This window comes from Macaca nemestrina, chromosome 7 (genome assembly GCF_043159975.1).
Source record: "Macaca nemestrina isolate mMacNem1 chromosome 7, mMacNem.hap1, whole genome shotgun sequence".
NCBI lineage: Eukaryota > Metazoa > Chordata > Mammalia > Primates > Cercopithecidae > Macaca > Macaca nemestrina.
In genome coordinates this window covers 8212249-8231283 of record NC_092131.1, presented here as the reverse complement: position 1 = coordinate 8231283, position 19035 = coordinate 8212249, and the positions used below count along the sequence as shown (strand labels likewise).

General features: G+C 55.7%; 1 protein-coding gene across 3 annotated transcripts in view; it reads right to left on the bottom strand.

Annotated features, from left to right (window-relative positions):
• Window positions 1-19035, bottom strand: part of LOC105467433 (coiled-coil domain containing 85C) — a 93253-nt gene that overhangs the window by 21881 nt on the left and 52337 nt on the right. The gene's annotated exons all lie outside the window — the stretch shown is intronic.

Sequence of the window (19035 nt, the reverse complement as noted above, 5' to 3'; positions counted from 1 at the left end):
GTGCAGGTGAAATTCACCCACCCTCACCACTGACCCTGCTTTCCAGTCACGTCAGGAAAACACAAAAATATCCTATCCCCACCCCCACACCCAACCATCCCACACCCCTGGTCCTGCCTCCCCCCAGGCCGGGAGTCAGCTCAGCCCCCAGGATGCCCAGAGCAAACCCTCAGGGCAGAGGGCTGGGGGAAGGGAGGAGAGGCAGGAACGGGACGGATGCAGAACACCGGCCGGGTCACCCAGCGACAGCAGGTTTGGAAAAGAGGCAAGGGGGTGGCAAGGCTGTCCCAAGCACCCCTGTGGGCCACAAAGCCACCTGGTAAGGGATGGGCTATTAACACCTCTCCCCGGAGATCACCTGGCCCAGATAGATGCCAGCCCAGACGCCATCCACCCCGACGGCTGTCCACCCACCAGCCCACCCGACAGCAGGACGCAGGGTCTTCCCAGGTTCATGCCGCTGACCCTCGACTGCAGAAGCAGAGACATCAGCCCCTTTGACCACACACAGCCAGCTGTCTAGTCCCCATCACCACCTCAGGGCTGGGGATGGACTCTACAGGCTGTTAACATGCCTGGGGGTGCCGGGGCTTGGGTGCAGCTGGGGACAAGCCAGGACCGCCATGCCAACCACACGACCAATGAAGCATCTGTCCACCCCCAGCACGCCAATAACAGGATGCCTGGGAGCCCCCTACTCAGCCCTGGACCAGGCCCAGGGCCCAGCAGAGCCACTGGCCCAGCCACAGGCAGGAGCAGGTACTGGAGCCCCGCCCGGACACACTCACTGCTGGGGAACACTGCAAACCAGCCTCCCCTCCTCCTGCAGCCCAGTCACCTCCCAGGAATGTGGGGCCTTCTAGAGAGGAGAGAAGGGCGGCTCCCCATCCAGGCCCAGCCTCCCCGCCCTGCCAGGCAGGCCACCCCTGCCCTCAGGATGACCTCAGGGCCTCACACCTCACCAGCCCTGATCCCTCCCTCCCTGGCCTCAGTTTACTCATCACTCTGTCAATCCTGACAAGCAGGTCCCAGGCCCACCCCAAGCAAAGAGGTGTGATGGCAAGAGGCCTCAGCATTCAGGCTGTGCTGCGTCCCTCTGAGCACGGGGAGATGGGGTGCAGCCTAGGCTCCCCAAACCTTCATGTCCTATACCCCACTAACAGGAGGGCTCCCTGGAACACAGTCCCGGGAAGCAGTGACCAAGTAAACTGCAGAGACCCTTCCAGCTCCCTCACTCTGACAGAGCTAGGACAAGAACGCTCCAATGACTACAGACCCACGTGTGGTCTCCTTCTGGGGGCAGTCGGGTGGGGGGAGCCCACTGTCCCATATGGGACACATGATGCCCCCTGCATCTGGTGCCTTGCAAAGGACAAGCAGCCACCATCCTCATTTTCCAGGTGCAGAGGCCACGAGGAACAAAGCGTTCCCACCACCAGCAGGTGAGCCTTCCAGCCCCTCTCCCCACCACCCAGGCCCACCCCACAGGTCAGTCTTTGGGACCCAGTGTTTCTGGCCGCCTTGGGCAGAGCTGACAGCCTCAGCTTTGGAAAGAAGCTGGCAGAGACTCAGAAAGAAGACGCCATTCCCAGTCACACCGCTCTCCCGAAGGCTCTCTGCAGTGCAATCCTCGCACAGCCACAGGGCCCCTGCTCACCACAGCACCCCCATGGGACAGTGCTCCCGGGGGCAGCCCTGAGCCAGAGGGAGGACCCAGCCACTGTGTGTGACCAACAGCCCAAGATGGGCACTAACTTGTCCTCTGCCCTTCACTGCCACAGAACCATTCAGGAGGTGGGTGCACTTTCAGCCGCCCACCTCCCGCTGCTGGTTCCCACAGGGTGAGCAAGGAGCTAGCTCCCCGCACTTCCCTCTCGGTGAGCCCACAATCGGAGGAGGGGTGGGCTGAAATCCAAGTCCGCAGCTGCCCCGTCAGCCTCAGCACCCTCACTGGGTGCCCCTGCTCCAGTCTGAGCAGTCAGCCCCCTCAGATACAACTGGGGTTTCACACCCACCTCCCAGGAAGGGTTAAAGACAGTGATCAGGCTGGCAGGCGGCATCAGGAGAAGGGACGCAGACAGGCCATCCCACAGGTCACCAGCAACGCCCTGCCTGCCCATAGCCAGCACCTCACCTCAGGGCCCACAGGCCACCGTCCCCCACATTGGGCCACCTGTAGGCACAGACAGGTGGCCACACGCCCATGGCCCCAGACCAAGGGGCTGCCCCTGACAAACCCATCTGTTCAGGTTTCCCCCAAACCCCAGGCAGCTATGCAGAACAACATACACTGCAGATCGCCGGGCTTTGTTGGGTTTTTCTTTTAAATTTCAAAATAACAATACAACAGTCTTAAAACAGATTTTAGACCATCCAGTGATTCCAATGGAATCTATCCTAAAGAATTAATTCCAGGCTGGGTGTGGTGGCTCATGCCTGTAATCCCAGCACTTTGGGAGGCCGAGGCAGGTGGATCACCTGAGGTCAGGAGTTCAAGACCAGCTTGACCAACATGGTGAAACCCCCATCTCTAATAAAAATATAAAATTGGCTGGGCATGACAGCAGGCGCCTGTAATCCCAGCTACTCAGGAGGCTGAGGCAGGAGAATCACTTGAACCCGGGAGGCAGAGGTTGCAGTGAGCTGAGATCGCACAACTGCACTCCAGCCTGGGTGACAGAGCGAGACTCCATCTCAAAAAAAAATTAATTCTAATTATGAAGAAAGCAGACTGTTAGAGTGGCCAAAACTGGAAATAACTATTTGTCCAACAACAGCTGAGGGTTCTACCCTGTCATCATTACAATGATGTTTAGAAAGAGTTTGTCTCCTAAACAATATGGAAAAACACTTAAAATGCCAGTGGAAAGAACTGGACACAAAACGACATGCACAACGGCTGCGACGTTTAAAAATATCCACGCATTGACGTGAGTTCAGGAAGGAAGTCCACAGAAATCCTGACTGTGCGGCAGCTCAGTTGAGGGAACCAGTGGGTTTTTATTTATTCACATCGTTTACTGGTAATTTTCAAATAATCAACTTCTAATCTAGTTCTGAAATCCTTCTTTCAGAAAAAAAGAATGGCCAGGTGCGGTGGATCATGCCTGTAATCCCAGCACTTTGGGAGGCCGAGGCGGGCAGATCACCTGAGGTCAGGAGTTCAAAACCAGCCTGGCCAACATGGTGATACCCCGTCTCTACTAAAAATATAAAAATTATCTGAGAATGGTGGTAGGCACCTGTAATGTCAGCTACTCGGAGGTTGAAGCAGGAGAATTGCTTGAACCCAGGAAGCAGAGGTTGCAGTGAGCCGACTGCGCCACTGTACTCTAGATGGGCGACAGAGCGAGACTCTGTCTTTAAAACAAAAAAAAAAGAGAACAGATTAAACTCTTGCACCTCCACATTACATGCATGGCCACCCACTGAAGCACCTGACATTTTAAACCCAGCACCCTGACCCTCTCCCACACTCAGCTCCCTGGAAGAGCTCTCCAGGCTGCCAGGAGCCAGTGAGCCAGGCATCAGTCACCCTTGGGTCAGGAGTAGGCACTCTGCAGACAGGAAGAACAAGAGTGATCCGGGCACTCCCAGTGGGGGCTGGAGAGCAGAAGACCCCAGGAAGGGCCGGCTCCTGCGGAGGACTATCCTTCCCGGCAGCCTCAAAACTCGTGATCCCACTGCGTGCCAAGCCCCAGCCTCTTGGAGATGAGCATGTAATTAAATTAATCCCAGGGTTTACAGTAATGAGCGCTGGAGCCACAGGGGAGGGGACATCAGTTCGCAGCTTGGCTGCCTGAGGGCAAAATGAGGGAGGTGACCCTGGGCTGGCCTGGCCAAGGGGTCCCCTTGGGTGCTCCCCTAACCCCTCTGGGGGCCATCGGACCGATTCTGGGGGATTTCCTATCCAGCTGCCAACCGGGGAGGAGGGTGTCTCTCTACAATGTTCTCGTGTCCAGGAGCCAGACCTGAGCCCTCCTCACCCCGCCCTCTTCCTGGATCCCTTGCTCCCATGAGGAGGAGGTGGGGGGAAGCTGTGCGGCACGGTAGGCGAGAGTCACACAGCCTGCAGGTCTGCCAAGCCCTCCCCACTGGCGCTGTGCTGGCTCCATCCCAGGCACCCTGCGCTGGGTCCTGCCACTAGGACCAGGGCTCACTGGCCTTCTGGAAAGCTGTGAGGCAGGGGCTGTGTGGTATTGCCCCTCCTGGCCTGGTTTTCACTCTGGCAAGATGATGTCACCTCCACCTCCCCTCCAGACGTTGCTGTGTCCAGACAGTAAGAACTGGGGGGCCAGAAGCCACGTCCCATCATCACCTCTGTGACCTTCCTTCCCTAGCTCAGCACTTGGCACAGTCAGCCCCCAGAAAAATGTCTGCAGCCCTAATAGGAACTCATCCCTGGAGGGACCTGTTCTCAGCTACCTCCCTGGCTCCGTCCCACCAGCTCCCACCAGCAGGAGTAGCTGTGATGAGCTCCTCAGGAGTGCTCAGCCATGCATGTGACACAGCACCCCGTACCCCAAGCTGGGGAACCCCAGACAAGGAGCTGCTGAGGCTACAGGGGGCACAGCATCCGGGGCTCTGGGCACACGCTCCTTGCATCTGACTCTGCGGTGCCTGACGCTCCTGTCTCACGCACGCCTCCCCATGATCTTATATCTCAGGGTGGGTGCAGACTCAGAGAGGAGGAATCAACTTCACGTGGGTTATGTGGGAGGCAACCCCAGGAAGCCCAGGTAGAGGGGTAGAGAAGGGAGGCAGGGAAGGGAAGAAGCCAGTGGAAGGGGCATCCACCCTGCTGGTGAGCTCTAGGGCTCAGTCACCTCACCTGTCCAATGGCTCACCAGAAGTATTAATGTCCCAGCACTGCCCAAGAGGAGAGTGGAGAGGAAGGGCTCCCTGGCAGAGCTGCAGGTGCCAGCAGGCAATACAGCCATGGGCTCAGAAGCAGTTAGTGCCTAGGGATCGGGGCTGGGCGTCAACAGTGTCTGCGACCACTCAGGAGAAAATATGGTTTATCCTCTCTCCATAGAAGGTGGAGGCTGGGAGCAAGGGAGCTGCAGTGACACACAGGGACACATGGTGACACCTGGTGATACACAGAGCCCAACTCTCCAGCTGCTGCACACCCTCCCCAGGTCTGCCTCCCAGCCCCTCCCCCTGTGCAAGGCCCTACAGCATGGCTTCCCAGCCCTGGTCAATTTCTGCAAGGTCTGGGGCCAGGCAGGCTTGTGGCAGGTCATTAGCAGGAGACCTGGCCATTCCAAGCCGCAGGCCTCCATCAGGGCTCATGCCCAGCAACTCCATGGGCCCTGTGCAAGAGAGCTGATACCACTGTTCAGCGCAGCAGGTTGGCTGATTAAATCCCCTTCTCCTTCCACTTCAAGAGGGGTCAGCTGCAGCCTCAGGGCTGGTGGCTCCATGGGGCGGAAGGGCCTCATGAAACCAACACATACCTCCCACAAAGTGCAGAAACAAGGTTCAAAGGTGCACCAAGTAACACAGGCAGGGCAGGGCCAGGGAGAACCGGGCTCCAGAATCTTAAGCCAGTGCTCTTGGTACCACCAGCCATGGGGAGCTCCAAGCACCAGGGACACAGAGATGCAGATTCTAGAAAAACCCATCCATAACCACATTCATCTACCAAACAGCAATCGTGTGCCTTATACATATTAGTCCTCAACATTCCTCAGGGTGAGGCAGGTGACCAGTCCCCCAGTGTACAGATGAAGAAACTGAGGGTCAAGGAGGCAAAGTGGCAGCCACAGACCCAGGGAGTGGTGGCCTGGAGGCTCCGGGAAGCAGCCGGCCTCCTCTTCCCAGGCAGTCCTCCCCCCACTCTGGCTCAGCACCACCCATCCCGGGCTGGAGGCAACAGAAGGGCCACACTGGCCACACATCCTGCAGTGCCCCATCCTAGCCAGCAGGCACTAGCCCTTGGCCGCTGCTTTCATCACGAGGTAGCCACTGCCCGCATGTCAGGCCCAGCAGGTCCTGTAGCTGCATGTTCCTGGCTACCCTACACCTCCAATGCATGAGCACCTCCAGGTTTCCCCCAGCAAGGCCTGGGGCGCTCTGCTTGTATGGGTTCACCAAAGCGCCCTGTGAGCTGGGCCAGCACCGCCTGGGGATGGCCCCATCTTCTCCAGGGACTTGGGAGATAGTGCAACTCCAGGCCTGCCTACTCCCTGGATCTCGGCATTCCAAAGGGTCACCAAAGGACTGAAATTCCTTTTTTTTTTTTTTTTTTTTTTTTGAGACGGAGTCTCGCTCTGTCACCCAGGCTGGAGTGCGGTGGCACAATCTCCACTCACTGCAAGCTCCGCCTCCCGGGTTCACGCCATTCTCCTGCCTCAGCCTCCCGTGTGGCTGGGACTACAGGCGCCCGCCACCGCGCCCGGTTAATTTTTGTATTTTTAGTAGAGACGGGGTTTCACCGCGTTAGTCAGGATGGTCTCGATCTCCTGACCTCGTGATCCGCCCATCTCGGCCTCCCAAAGTGCTGGGATTACAGGCGTGAGCCACCGCGCCCGGCCCAAAGGACTGAAATTCTTGTAGCGCAGAGAGAATCCTCTAATCTCAGACCCAAAAGGAGAGTTATCGATTTCATCACAGTCCAGGCTACCAGTGGGGTGCTGAGTTCCCCATAATAGGGGGAGAGAAAGCAGCGGCTGAACAGTCTTGGTTCGGGCAGGAGCCTCTGGAACAAAGAAGGTTCCCGGTGTGGCACAGGAAGCTGCTTACCTACCCCAGTTCCAGAAGAGCCAACTCTGCTCCCCCAATCTCCGCAGGACCCTGCCAGGCAGAACCCCGTCTTACAAAGGAAAAAAAGGAATGCTCAGCGTAGATGAGTCTGCCCCAGGTCACAAAGCCAGCCACCCACAGGACCAGTGGAGGGTGGGGGTGGGGGTGGGGGTGGGGGCGGGGGCAGTACATTATTGGTCAAAGGCACATCTCTTCCTGTGAGGGACCCTTGGCCTCATGAAGGAGCTGCAAGAATAACCACGTCTACTGCAAAGCAAAGAGTGGAGTAAGGAGGCGCAGCCCAGGAGAGAGGGGCAGAGAAAAGGAGTGTGCTGACCAAGAGAAATCGGGGCCTCCTTCCTGAAGGAGGTGACACTCGAGCTGAGCACTGAAGAGCAAGCAGGACTCTGACAGACAGATTGTGAGGATGGGGAGACAAAAGGCACATAAGAGCTGAGGGCACACCCTGAACAAAGGCAGGGAGGTGGATCCACAACAGGTCCAGGTACACCTGTGCTGTGCCCCTTAGCATCAATGGCCATGCCAATCCCAGCTGACACCAGCTCCTGGAAGGCATCACAGCTCTCGGAGGGGCAGGCTGAATGTGAAACGGGCATTATTTATGGATGAAGGCAAGAGGACTGAGGAGGGCATTGGGTTCCTGTGAGGACAGCTTTTGGTGGTGGCTGCATGGAGCCAGGCAGGCCTCAGTGCCCACAGCCCACAAATGGGCATGCTGGGTGTTGCAGGTCGAGGCAGCTGGCTGCAAGCTCAGCAATGCCTTCCAGTGCCCTGGGCATGGGAAAGAGTTCTCCCATCCACTTGGGGCATAGAGAAGAGAAGCATCTTTTCCCATTCACACACACACATTTTGCAGAGTGCTCACCATATGCCAGCACACACTGAGCACAGCCCATCACACCAGGCTGATGAGGGACATCCTGTCACTGCTACCACTGTGTTATTGACAAGGTGCCTGAGACACAGCGATGTCAGGCAAGGCCAAGGTCACCCAGTGGGAACCTTGCAGGGCTGGGATTTGAACCTGGGTCTGTCTACAGCCAAGGCTCTCTCTGTCTAACTCGCAGCTTCCACACCAACCCTGGGGTTCTGGCGCGGTGACCCTGGGCCTCTCATGACGTCATCACTATGGTTATCAGGAATGCTCATTCTAAGCTTTGCCTGGCAAGGAGGCACAGCAACTTTTACCTACTCCCCCAGCAAAGAGATCGAGGTTCCAAGGGGCTCCATAACCACCCAGTCACAGAACTCATAAAAACAGGGCTAAAATTTGAAGTGTGTGTGTGTGTGTGTGTGTGTGTGTGTGTGTGTGTGTGTGTTCTCACAACCAGGGCTCTTCCAGACAACCCACTGAGGCAGGGGATGGGGCTTGGGAAACAGCCTGACTCCCGTCCTCTCCCAGAGCAGAAATTCCCTTCGTGACGCAAGGCAACTTTCAGGGCCCAGGCTCCAGGGAGCATCACTCTGAACTGCATTATTCTTGACCCATCTCTCCTCCGGGACCTCGCCTCCAAGGGCACCAGATAAGCGCCCAGCCCCAGATGTGAAAAGACTTGATGTTAGTGAGGTTTTCAGTCTGAGCCAAAGACCCCACAGCCTCTGAGCCTCGCCAGGTCACACGTGGCCTGCAGGCTGGCACCAGCTTCTCCTGAGATCCACCTCCATGCCCGGAGATGTGGAATCATGGGAACCTGAAGTCCCACCTAGCCGATGCATGCAAAAACGGAGCTGCCACGACCGGAGCTCCACACCCTCCACCTCACACTCCCACAGCCGGATTAGAAATCAAACATGCCAAGGACACACTTCCCAGTACCTACAGGGGAAGAAAAGTAGCTAGAGAAGAGGAAAACAAATGGCTGCCCTAATGAGAATGAAATCTCCTCGTGCTGGCCGGTCAGCCTTCCCCAATGAGCGCACGCCCGTCCTCTCAGTGCCATCTGTCCCCCGCTTGGGCCACTCTGCTCTGGGCTGGGGACTCCCACACATCGGCTGCCTGCTTCTCCCCAGCTTCAGGGGCCCCTGGGCACCCAGCATTTAATTCCAGGAAAAGCCATGAGGCTTCCCAAGTCACTGAAATCTGGAGGGAGCAGCTGAATGGAAAGCCCCGCTCCGGCTCAGTTCATCTAGAATGTGCCCTACTTTGGATCTGCCTGGGAACCACCAGTGTTCTCAAACCAAAACTCAAACTCATTTCTCCGTCCACTGCTTCGGAAGCCTGACAAGCCAAATGAAAACTGTGGAATTGCTTCACATATGGGGACAAGGGGAAAAGAACTCCTTCCCTGTGCCTTCAAGGCCTGCATACATTGGAAATTGACCTGTGTGTGTGCAGCAGATAGTGAAGGTGTCGGCACTGTTAATGCCCATCACACTCCCCCACCAACCCCAACTTCACTGCTAACGTTGGGAATCAGTGACAGATCCAGACTGTGTGCAGATGTCAGCTAGTCCTGCCTGGGAGCGACATCTCACCAGACAGCGGTCACATCACATTCAGCTTGCGGCTCCCAGCATCAGGCTGAAAGGTACACCCTCCTGGCTCCTTGGGGAGCTTTTAAAATCTGATCTCTTCCCCTGAGACTAACTGAATTGGACTCTCTAGGGGAGGGACGTGGGCATCAGTTTGCATTTTAAACGCCCTGCGGGTGATTCTAACACTCAGTTCTGTGGTCACTGTTCCAGTTGTCCAGCTCCCAGCCCCCATCTCCGATGGACCCTGCACCCTCCTGCCCCTTACTATTAATTAGTGGCTGAACTCTGAAGCAAATGCAACAAAAGCTAGAGGGATTATGATGCAACTAATCGCGCAGGACTGAAGTCTGCATGGGGGGAGAATAAACAACCCTTACCGAGCCCTAGAATGCAGATGCCACGCCCCTGGTTGCATAAAGGGGAGACTTTTGCTGGTTTCAGGAGAAAGTGCATGGGCGTTGCTTTCATCACTAGATGTCATCCAAATCTCTACCAAGTGCCAGGCTCTGTGGGAAGAGCTGGGGGGCCAGGATGATGCCCTCCCCCCACAGCTCTGCCCCGAGACTGCTTTACAACAGAGTTGGTAAGAACAATGAGGAGACGTGGGAGAGGTGGGAGGTGCAGCAGGTGGAGGCGGCTCAGGAAACACAGAAATCCAGGCGTGGCTGGGTCATCACAGCCAGCACTGGGAAAGCGGCTCAGGGAAGGCACTTGATTTGCGGTGAGCGGTGAGCGGTGAGCGGCAGCGGTGGGAATCCGAGGCCCTGCAGCAAGAGAAGGAGGGGGCTCTGGGCGGTTCCATCTGGCAGCAGCAGCACATCTGGACTGCGTTTCACTGAGGCAATGAAAACAAGAATAAATCCTCACCAGCCAGGTGGCAGGATTCCTAGGGCCATGGGAGTTCAGAGAAGACAGCTCTATGTGCACCAGACTCTACAGAAAAGATAACACAGCCACGTGGAAGGGCAAGGTGAAGCCCAGAAGAGACCCACACGCCTGGTGTGTGGCCGGGTGCCCGCGGGGACAGAACAGAGTGCTTCATGAACGGGGACGCAACAGCAACAAGCTGTCCGCCCAGAAAACAGTAAAACTCCATCTCAGCCTCATACCATACACAGAAAAAGTTCCAGGAAGGTCAGAGAGTTCTATGTGAAAAAACTATTTTGACCAGGCACAGTGGCTCACGCCTGTAATCCCAGCACTTTGGGAGGCCAATGTGGAAGGATCGCTGGAGCCCAGGAGCTAGAGACCAGCCTGAGCAACATAGCAAGACTCCATTGTGGTTTGTTTTTTTTTTTTTTGAGACAGAGTCTCGCTCTGTCGCCCAGGCTGGAGTGCAGTGGCACAATCTCGGCTCACTGCAAGCTCTGCCTCCCGGGTTCATGCCATTCTCCTGCCTCAGCCTCCCGAGCAGCTGGGACTACAGGCGCCCGCCACCTCACCCGGCTAATTTTGTGTATTTTTAGTAGAGATGGGGTTTCACCAAGTTAGCCAGGATGGTCTCGATCTCCTAACCTTGTGATCTGCCCACCTCTGCTTCCCAAAGTGCTGGGATTACAGGCGTGAGCCACCGCACCCGGCCGATTTTTTTTTTTTAACTTTAAACTTTTTTTTCTGAGATCAGGCATGGTGATACATGCTTGTAAGCCCAACCCCTCAGGAGGCTGAGATGGGAAGATCACTTGAAGCTAGGAGTTCAAAGCTGCAGTGTGCTATGATCACACCTGTGAATAGCCACTGCACCTCAGCCTGGGCAACATAGCAAACTCCCATCTCTAAAAATAATTAAATAATACAAATAAAAAAACTTGGGCTCTTCTTATACTACAGGAAAGAAGTGAGACACCAAAGATCACATACTGTATGTTTCCATTTATACAAAATGTCCAGAATAGGTAGATTCATAGAGACAAAGTAGATGAGTAGTTTCCAAGGGCTGGTGCAGGCAAGGAGGGGACGGGGGTGACTGTCAATGGAAACGGGGTTCCTTTCTGGGATGACTAAAATGATCCGGAATTAGATGGTGGTGATGAGCGTGCATCTCTGCAACTATACTGAAAACCACTGGATTGGCTGGATGCAGTGGCTAACGCCTGTAATCCCAGCACTTTGAGAGGCTGAGGCGGGTGGATCACCTGAGGTCAGGAGTTCGAGACTAGCCTGGCCAACATGGCAAAACCCCATCTCTACTGAAAATACAAAAATTAGCTGGGTGTTGTGGCAGGCACCTGTAGTTCCAGCTACTTGGGAGGCTGAGGCAGGAAAATTGCTTGACCTCAGTAGGTGGAGGCTGTAGTGAGCCGAGATCACGCCACTGTACTCCAGCCTAGGCAACAGAGTGAGACTCTGTCCCAAAGGAAAAAAAAAAAAAAAAGAAAACCATGGGATTGCATACTTTCATATATATTTGTGTGTATATGTGTGTATATATATACACACACATACATATACACACACATATATACACATACATATACATATAGCATACTTTTAGTTTGTGAATTCTATCTCCATAAAGCTGTTATTTTAAAACAGAGAGAACATTTTAAGGAAATAAAAATAAAAACTTGAGCTTTCAGGTAGAAAACGATTTCTTAATCAAGGAACAGAAAGAACAAACCATGAAGGGAACGACCGTGAAACCCGACTATATGAGGATTACAAACGCTGCCAGAAAGCAGCTAGGTGAGCAGAGTTGGACAACAAGCTGCCACCTGGGAGGAGCCATGTGTAAGTCCCCTCCCAGACAAAGGATCATACGCAGAATCCCTAACATCATTAAGGAAATACATGAGAAGGGGCGGAGGTATAGGAAGAGGAGAGCCACAAAAGACGAAACCTGCGTAGCCAACAAGTACGTGAGGAGACGCCCAGTCGCAAGTGTCATTAGGGAAACAGCAATTCCGACAACGAGACGCCACTGGATTGGCAGAGAGTAAAAAGTGGTCATGCTGTGTGACAGTGCACACGTAAGAACGGGCCGCAGAGGGGATGCTGATGATCGGTGCCGTGGATCAGAGAACAGCCTGGCGCAGTTTCCTGCAGCCTGAAGATGCTCACACCCTTGACAAAGTCCAGCACAAGCGCCCAATGAGACAGGCGCAAGACCGGGTCTGCCAACACCAGCTGTACTAGTGAAAACTGTAAACCACCTAAATGTCCTCCCCAGGAGACCAACTTGTGGTTTAACCCAACAAAGAAATACTGTAGGGAGATAAAAGTGAGCAAACAAGAGCCAGGCAGAGGGGCACACTCCTGTAGTCCCAGCCACTCGGGAGGCCGAGGCGGGAGGCGTGCTGGAGTCCAGGAGTGTGAGTCCAGCCTGGGCAATCTGAAAAAGACCATCTCTAAAAAAAAAAAGCAAAAAACCCAAAACAAAACAAACAAACAGAAAAAAAGCAAACCAAAACAAAAAGATGAACCAAATAGAGTCACACATATCCATAGGAATACATCTCAAAAACACGATGAGGATGGGGGCAAGCCACTGAGGAACACACACGCGATACCATTTCTATAAAGTCTGAAAACCTGCAAAGCATCCTCACGTTGTTAGAGGCTTCCCAGGCAGGAGAAATTTTTAAAAACTGCACGAGAATGCTGAGCTCCGATTCCGGGCCACAGCTCTCTCTGGGAAAAGTGGGGGAGGGAGGAGGATGACACACAGGGTGCCTCCGCTCCACCTGCCAAGCTTGATTTCTTAAAAGGCTAAGATCTGAAGCTAAAATGCTTTATTGCTGACAATGTGATAAAGGCGGGCTGTGGAGTAATCGCTGTCTCATTATTCTCCAAGCTTATTGCTTTTTATCTATTTCTTAATAAGAAGCAAGTTAAAGGAAGAAAGTCTGGGCAGCAACACAGCCATTCTAGAAAAGATGCTGGAAACTCCTGGTGTTGTACCCCTTCCTCCCTGGGTCCCCATTCCGGGGCTGCATATGGAAACCCCACAAACATCCCCACAGTGACCTCCTTGGGTGCCACCCACTCCCAGTGGGAGTAGCCCCACGGCAGCAGTGGAGAGCCCTGGGGAGACGAAGGGTTCACAGGCATCCAGCCGGAAGGCAGCAAGTTGCCTGGCAGTAGGAAGCCCCCCACCAGCACACAGCGGACAGAGCAGGCCCCCTCTTTGCCCCAACCTGCTCTGTGACCTTGGACAAGCCCCTTCCCTTTCCCAGGCCCCGGAGAAATGAGGGCAGGAGGCCCAGATAACTCAGAGGACTCAGAAGGCAGGACAGGAACGTGACGGTGTCTCCTGCAAGACAGTGTCCCTGAAATTAGGCAGAGCGGTGTGGACCCGCCCGGTTAGAAACGAGATAAGGCTCAGTTTGAGGACAGCAAATTGGGCTTCCCGCGTTTCACATAAAACTAACAGCAGGGTGATTGTTGACCGAAATGATCATCAACAAGCCTGGCTTAATAGTGCCATCTTCCCAGGGGTCCTGGGGAGGACACATTCTCCCAGCCATGGAGAAGGACCAGCTCCTTTCATGCGCAGGGCATGTTGCAAGAGGAGATAATTGGTGCCTAGCAATGCAAACAACACAAGCTGTGTGCCCGTGAGGGCTGCTGCGATTTCTGTTCAGAAGAGGCAGTGGAGTGTGGGGGAAGAAACTGGGTCAGGAGTCCCAGCCCTGGCAGTGCCCTCCATGACACACTGGGCCTCAGTTTCCCCAAATGACAACACAAGGGCCTTGTTCTGGATAAAGTTCTCAGCCTGGGCTTGTGAACTGTAATCAGCAGAATGACAACCCCTCAAATATGCCCCCACCCTAATCCCCAGGATCTCTGAATGCTATCTGGCCTGGCAAAAGGAACTCTGCAGATGAGATCAAGGTCATGGAACTCGAAAAGAGGAGATTAGTCTGGATTATGCAGGCAGGCCCAGTCTAACTGCATGAATGTTTAAAAACAGAGAGCCTTTCCCCGCTGAGCTCAGAGGGAGAGGTGACCGTGGTGGGGTGGCCAGTGTAATACTGTTGGCTGTGAAGATGGGGAAGGGGAGAAGCTGGAGAGACAGGGAAGCGGGCTCTCCCCTCTGGCCGCTGGAAGGGAACGCAGCCCTGCTGACGCCTTGATTTTGGCACTCTGATCTCCAGAACTGTAAGAGAATAAATCTGTGTTGTTTAAGCCACCAGGGCTGTAGTCATGTGTGACAGCAGCCATAGGAAACCAACACAAGAACTGAAAGTCATGGCTGTGTGGCTTCAGGTTGCTTGCTTAGCCACTCTGAGCCTCGGTTTCACTTACAAATGAGATAAAAACCCAACCTTGGGAGGCTTCAGTGCAGACTAGGAGAAGACCAGCTCTGAAAGCCCTGGCGCAGGACCTGAACTTAGCAGATGCTTCACAAAAACTGCCCTGTTCCCCAACTGCTCACACCCTAACTGTCCGACCTTGATGGAAACAAAGGGCAAGCTGAGACCTGCACGCTGCCCTCTGAGCCGAGATACCAGCACCAGCTGACCGTGGGGACAGCAGTACCATAACAGGCCTGGGGTGCCCAGGCCACACTCCTCCTCCAACGCACGACTGCTCACCTGGGCCCAGCTCGACCAAGCTGCTGGCACCAGCCTCCATCACCAATCCAGCAAAGGCTAGCACATTACTGCCAACATTACCCAGTGTGGGCATGCACACTGCAAGGTGATTCGAAGCCAATGTGGTATCATCCATCCAGCACGTGAGCTCTTCTCTATTCTAAAGCTGAAGTTTTGTAGAGCATAAAGTACTGGAACCACTAGCTGGATGTGACATAATGACAAACCAAGGTTAATTCCATATGCGGCAGAAGAGATGCCCTCCCAGCCCTAACAGAGTCCTGGGGTGGTGTAAGGGTCACAGTGTGCACGGAGCACTGGGGCTAGACAGACACTAGACACTGACCACCAAGTTCATACCACCAGTATGTGCATCCTCCCAGAGGCCACATGGGATTGGAGGCAGTGGGGGGAAAGTCAGATGAATAAGCAAGCAGGTGAACAGGTGAATGAGCGAGCAGGTAGGTGTGCAGGTGAGCAGGTGAATGAGTGCACAAGTGAATATGCAGGTGAGCAGGTGAATGAGCAGGTGAACATGTTGGTAAGCATGCAGGTGAGTATGCAGATGAGCAGGTGAATGAGCAGGTGAGTGAGCAGGTGGGTGTGCAGGTGGGTGTGCAGGTGGGTGTGCAGGTGAGTGTGCAGGTAGGTGTGCAGGTGGGTGTGCAGGTGAATGAGCAGGTGAGTGAGCAGGTGGGTATGCAGGTGGGTGAGCAGGTGAATGAGCAGATGAGTGAGCAGGTGGGTGTGCAGGTGGGTGTGCAGGTGAGTGTGCAGGTGGGTGTGCAGGTGGGTGTGCAGGTGAGTGAGCAGGTGGGTGTGCAGGTGGGTGAGCAGGTGAATGAGCAGGTGAGTGAGCAGGTGGGTGTGCAGGTGGGTGTGCAGGTGAGTGTGCAGGTGGGTGTGCAGGTGGGTGAGCAGGTGAGTGTACAGGTGGGTGAGCAGGTGAGTGTGCACATGGGTGTGCAGATGGGTGAGCAGGTGAGTGTGCAGGTGGATGAGCAGATGAGTGTGCAGGTGAGTGTGCAGATGGGTGAGCAGGTGGGTGAGCAGGTGAGTGTGCAGGTGGGTGTGCAGGTGGGTGAGCAGGTGAGTGTGCAGGTGGGTGTGCAGGTGGGTGAGCAGGTGAGTGTGCAGATGTGTGTGAAGGTGGGTGTGCAGGTGGGTGAGCAGGTGGGTGTGCAGATGAGTGTGCAGATGTGTGTGAAGGTGGGTGTGCAGGTGAGTGTGCAGGTGGGTGAGCAGGTGGGTGTGCAGGTGGGTGGGCGGATGGGTGAGCAGGTGGGTGTGCAGGTGAGTGTGCAGGTGAGTGTGCAGGTGGGTGTGCAGGTGAGTGAGCAGGTGGGTGGGCAGGTGAGTGTGCAGGTGAGTGAGCAGGTGGGTGTGCAGGTGAGTGTGCAGGTGGGTGAGCAGGTGGGTGTGCAGGTGGGTGGGCAGGTGAGTGAGCAGGTGGGTGTGCAGGTGGGTGTGCAGGTGAGTGTGCAGGTAGGTGTGCAGGTGGGTGGGCAGGTGAGTGAGCAGGTGGGTGAGCAGGTGAGTGTGCAGGTGGGTGTGCAGGTGGGTGGGCAGGTGAGTGTGCAGGTGGGTGTGCAGGTGGGTGGGCAGGTGGGTGAGCAGGTGGGTGTGCAGGTGGGTGGGCAGGTGGGTGTGCAGGTGAGTGGGCAGGTGAGTGTACAGGTGGGTGTGCAGGTGAGTGTACAGGTGGGTGTGCAGGTGAGTGTGCAGGTGAGTGAGCAGGTGGGTGAGCAGGTGAGTGTGCAGGTGAGTGTGCAGGTGAGTGTGCAGGTGAGTGGGCAGGTGAGTGTACAGGTGGGTGTGCAGGTGAGTGTACAGGTGGGTGGGCAGGTGAGTGAGCAGGTGGGTGAGCAGGTGAGTGTGCAGGTGAGTGTGCAGGTGGGTGTGCAGGTGGGTGGGCAGATGAGTGTGCAGGTGAGTGTGCAGATGGGTGTGCAGGTGAGTGTACAGGTGGGTGGGCAGATGGGTGAGCAGGTGAGTGTACAGATAGGTGAGCAGGTGGGTGTGCAGATGGGTGTGCAGGTGAGTGTGCAGATGGGTGTGCAGGTGGGTGAGCAGGTGGGTGTGCAGGTGAGTGTGCAGATGGGTGTACAGGTGGGTGAGCAGGTGAGTGTGCAGGTGGGTGAGCAGGTGGGTGTGCAGGTGGGTGGGCAGATGGGTGAGCAGGTGAGTGTGCAGGTGGGTGTGCAGATGGGTGAGCAGGTGAGTGTGCAGGTGGGTGTGCAGATGGGTGAGCAGGCGAGTGTGCAGGTGGGTGGGCAGGCGGGTGAGCAGGTGGGTGTGCAGGTGGGTGGGCAGATGGGTGAGCAGGTGGGTGGGCAGATGGGTGAGCAGGTGAGTGAACAAGAGAGTAAGCACGCAGCAGGCAGGTGAGTGCAGGCTGATACTGGAGTCCCCCAGTGAGGTTCAGCCTCCCACTCCCCAACAAGCCCCCTCCCTAGGTCAGAGCCTCTAGGGAACAGGGCTCAAGAGACAGCCCGAGCCAAATACTAGCAGACAGTGGGACCAGCAACAGCAGCCAGGTCCCAAAAGAAGAAAGGAAAGCAGAGGAAAAATAAATTCCAGGCCCTGGGCCTATGGAGCAGTGAGGACCTGAGGCTAAGAGGAGGCCAAGGAGGATGGCCTTGGTCCCAGACCACCTGGAGGTCTCATCTGAAAGCCTCAAGGGTGGGCACTAACCCTGAACCTGGGGGTCCAGGTGGGAGGCTCAGGAGGGAGTGGAGGAGGCGAAGCTCCTTCCACACCCGGCTAGCCCGTCCCCCAAAACGCCCCATGGTTGATCAGGCTGTGAGCCCCCTCTAGCTGCCCCTACACCACTGGGGAGGAGGTAGGCAGGACGTGGGCCACACTGCTAGGGGTGCTGCAATCCTGCCCTATGGCCCAAGCATTCTGCGGAGGCTCACACACCTGTCCTCCACAGGGGTCTGTGGGGGCCTTCATGAGACTGACCCCAGCAAGGCAGGACCAGTCCCTCGCAGGGAGGGGGAGGAGCAGCCCTGAGCTCCGCGGTGTTCCAGAGAGAGCCTGGGCAGAGTCATCAGGTCTGGGCTGGCTGCGTGTTGGGCAGAAGTGTCTCTGCCCAAGCCTCAGTGCCCCTTCAGTCCAGTGGGACCAGGTCAGGCTCTCCAGACCTCCTAAAGGGAAAGCCAGGCACCCTGACAGCCCCTTCTGGAGAGGGGCCCAGCCAACTGAAGGTGCTGGCCCCGATAGAGCTGTTGGTGTCTGAGGTGCGGGAGGCATTGCCAAGCCAACCTCCACCCAGGCCCTCCCCGTCCTGTCACCACTTCACGTGCTCAGCTGCCAATGACCCACAGGCCAGGCTGCCTTTCACCCAGGAAATGCAGCTGGAATCATTGCCCTTTGGACCCAAGGTTCTCCCCGCAAAGGGGCCACAAGCTTCCGGGGCTCAAGGGTCACCTGCTCACCTTGGGCAAGGGTTGGAAATCCCGGTGCTTCCTGCATGGCTCTTGGCACCATGACATCACTGGGTGACCCAAAATAGGACTGACGGACCAGGAGCTCATTGTCCTGCTAGCCAGGGACTTGGTTACCCCAGGCCACTGGGGATGGTCCTCAATGGGAGAAGGACCCTAGGCTTCCCCTGGCAGTGCTGGATAGAAGGGAGGAGAGGCCTGGGGTCAGCTGGGCCTCTCTGTAATCACAGAAACACTGGTCTCACATTACAGCTGTGTGACCTCGCGCCAGTGACTAACCGTCTCTGAGCCTCTCATGTTCTCCTCTGTAAATGGGAAGGATGAGGCCCCCTCACCGGGCCACCAAGAGGATGCTGGAAGGATTCCAGAACCCCCAGGCCAGATCCCTGCAGCTCAGGACATGGGGAAAGGAATGCCACAATCTTCTCGCAGGCCCTTCCAAAGTCTTCGCAAGCACAAACTCCAGGTTCAAATCCCACATGGGCCACTAATTCCCTGTGTGTTTGTTTGTTTGTTTGTTTGTTTGTTTTTGAGCTGGAGTCTTGCTTTGTCGCCCAGGCTGGAGTGTAATGGTGCAATCTCAGCTCACTGCAACCTCCGCCTCCTGGGTTCAAGTGATTCTTCTGCCTCAGCCTCCCAAGTAACTGGGACTACAGGCGCGTGCCACCATGCTCGGCTACTTTTTGTATTTTTAGTGGAGACGGGGTTTCACCATATTGGCCAGGCTGGTCTCGAACTCCTGACCTCGTGATTCGCCCGCCTCGGCCTCCCAAAGTGCTGGGATTACAGGCGTGAGCCACTGCGTC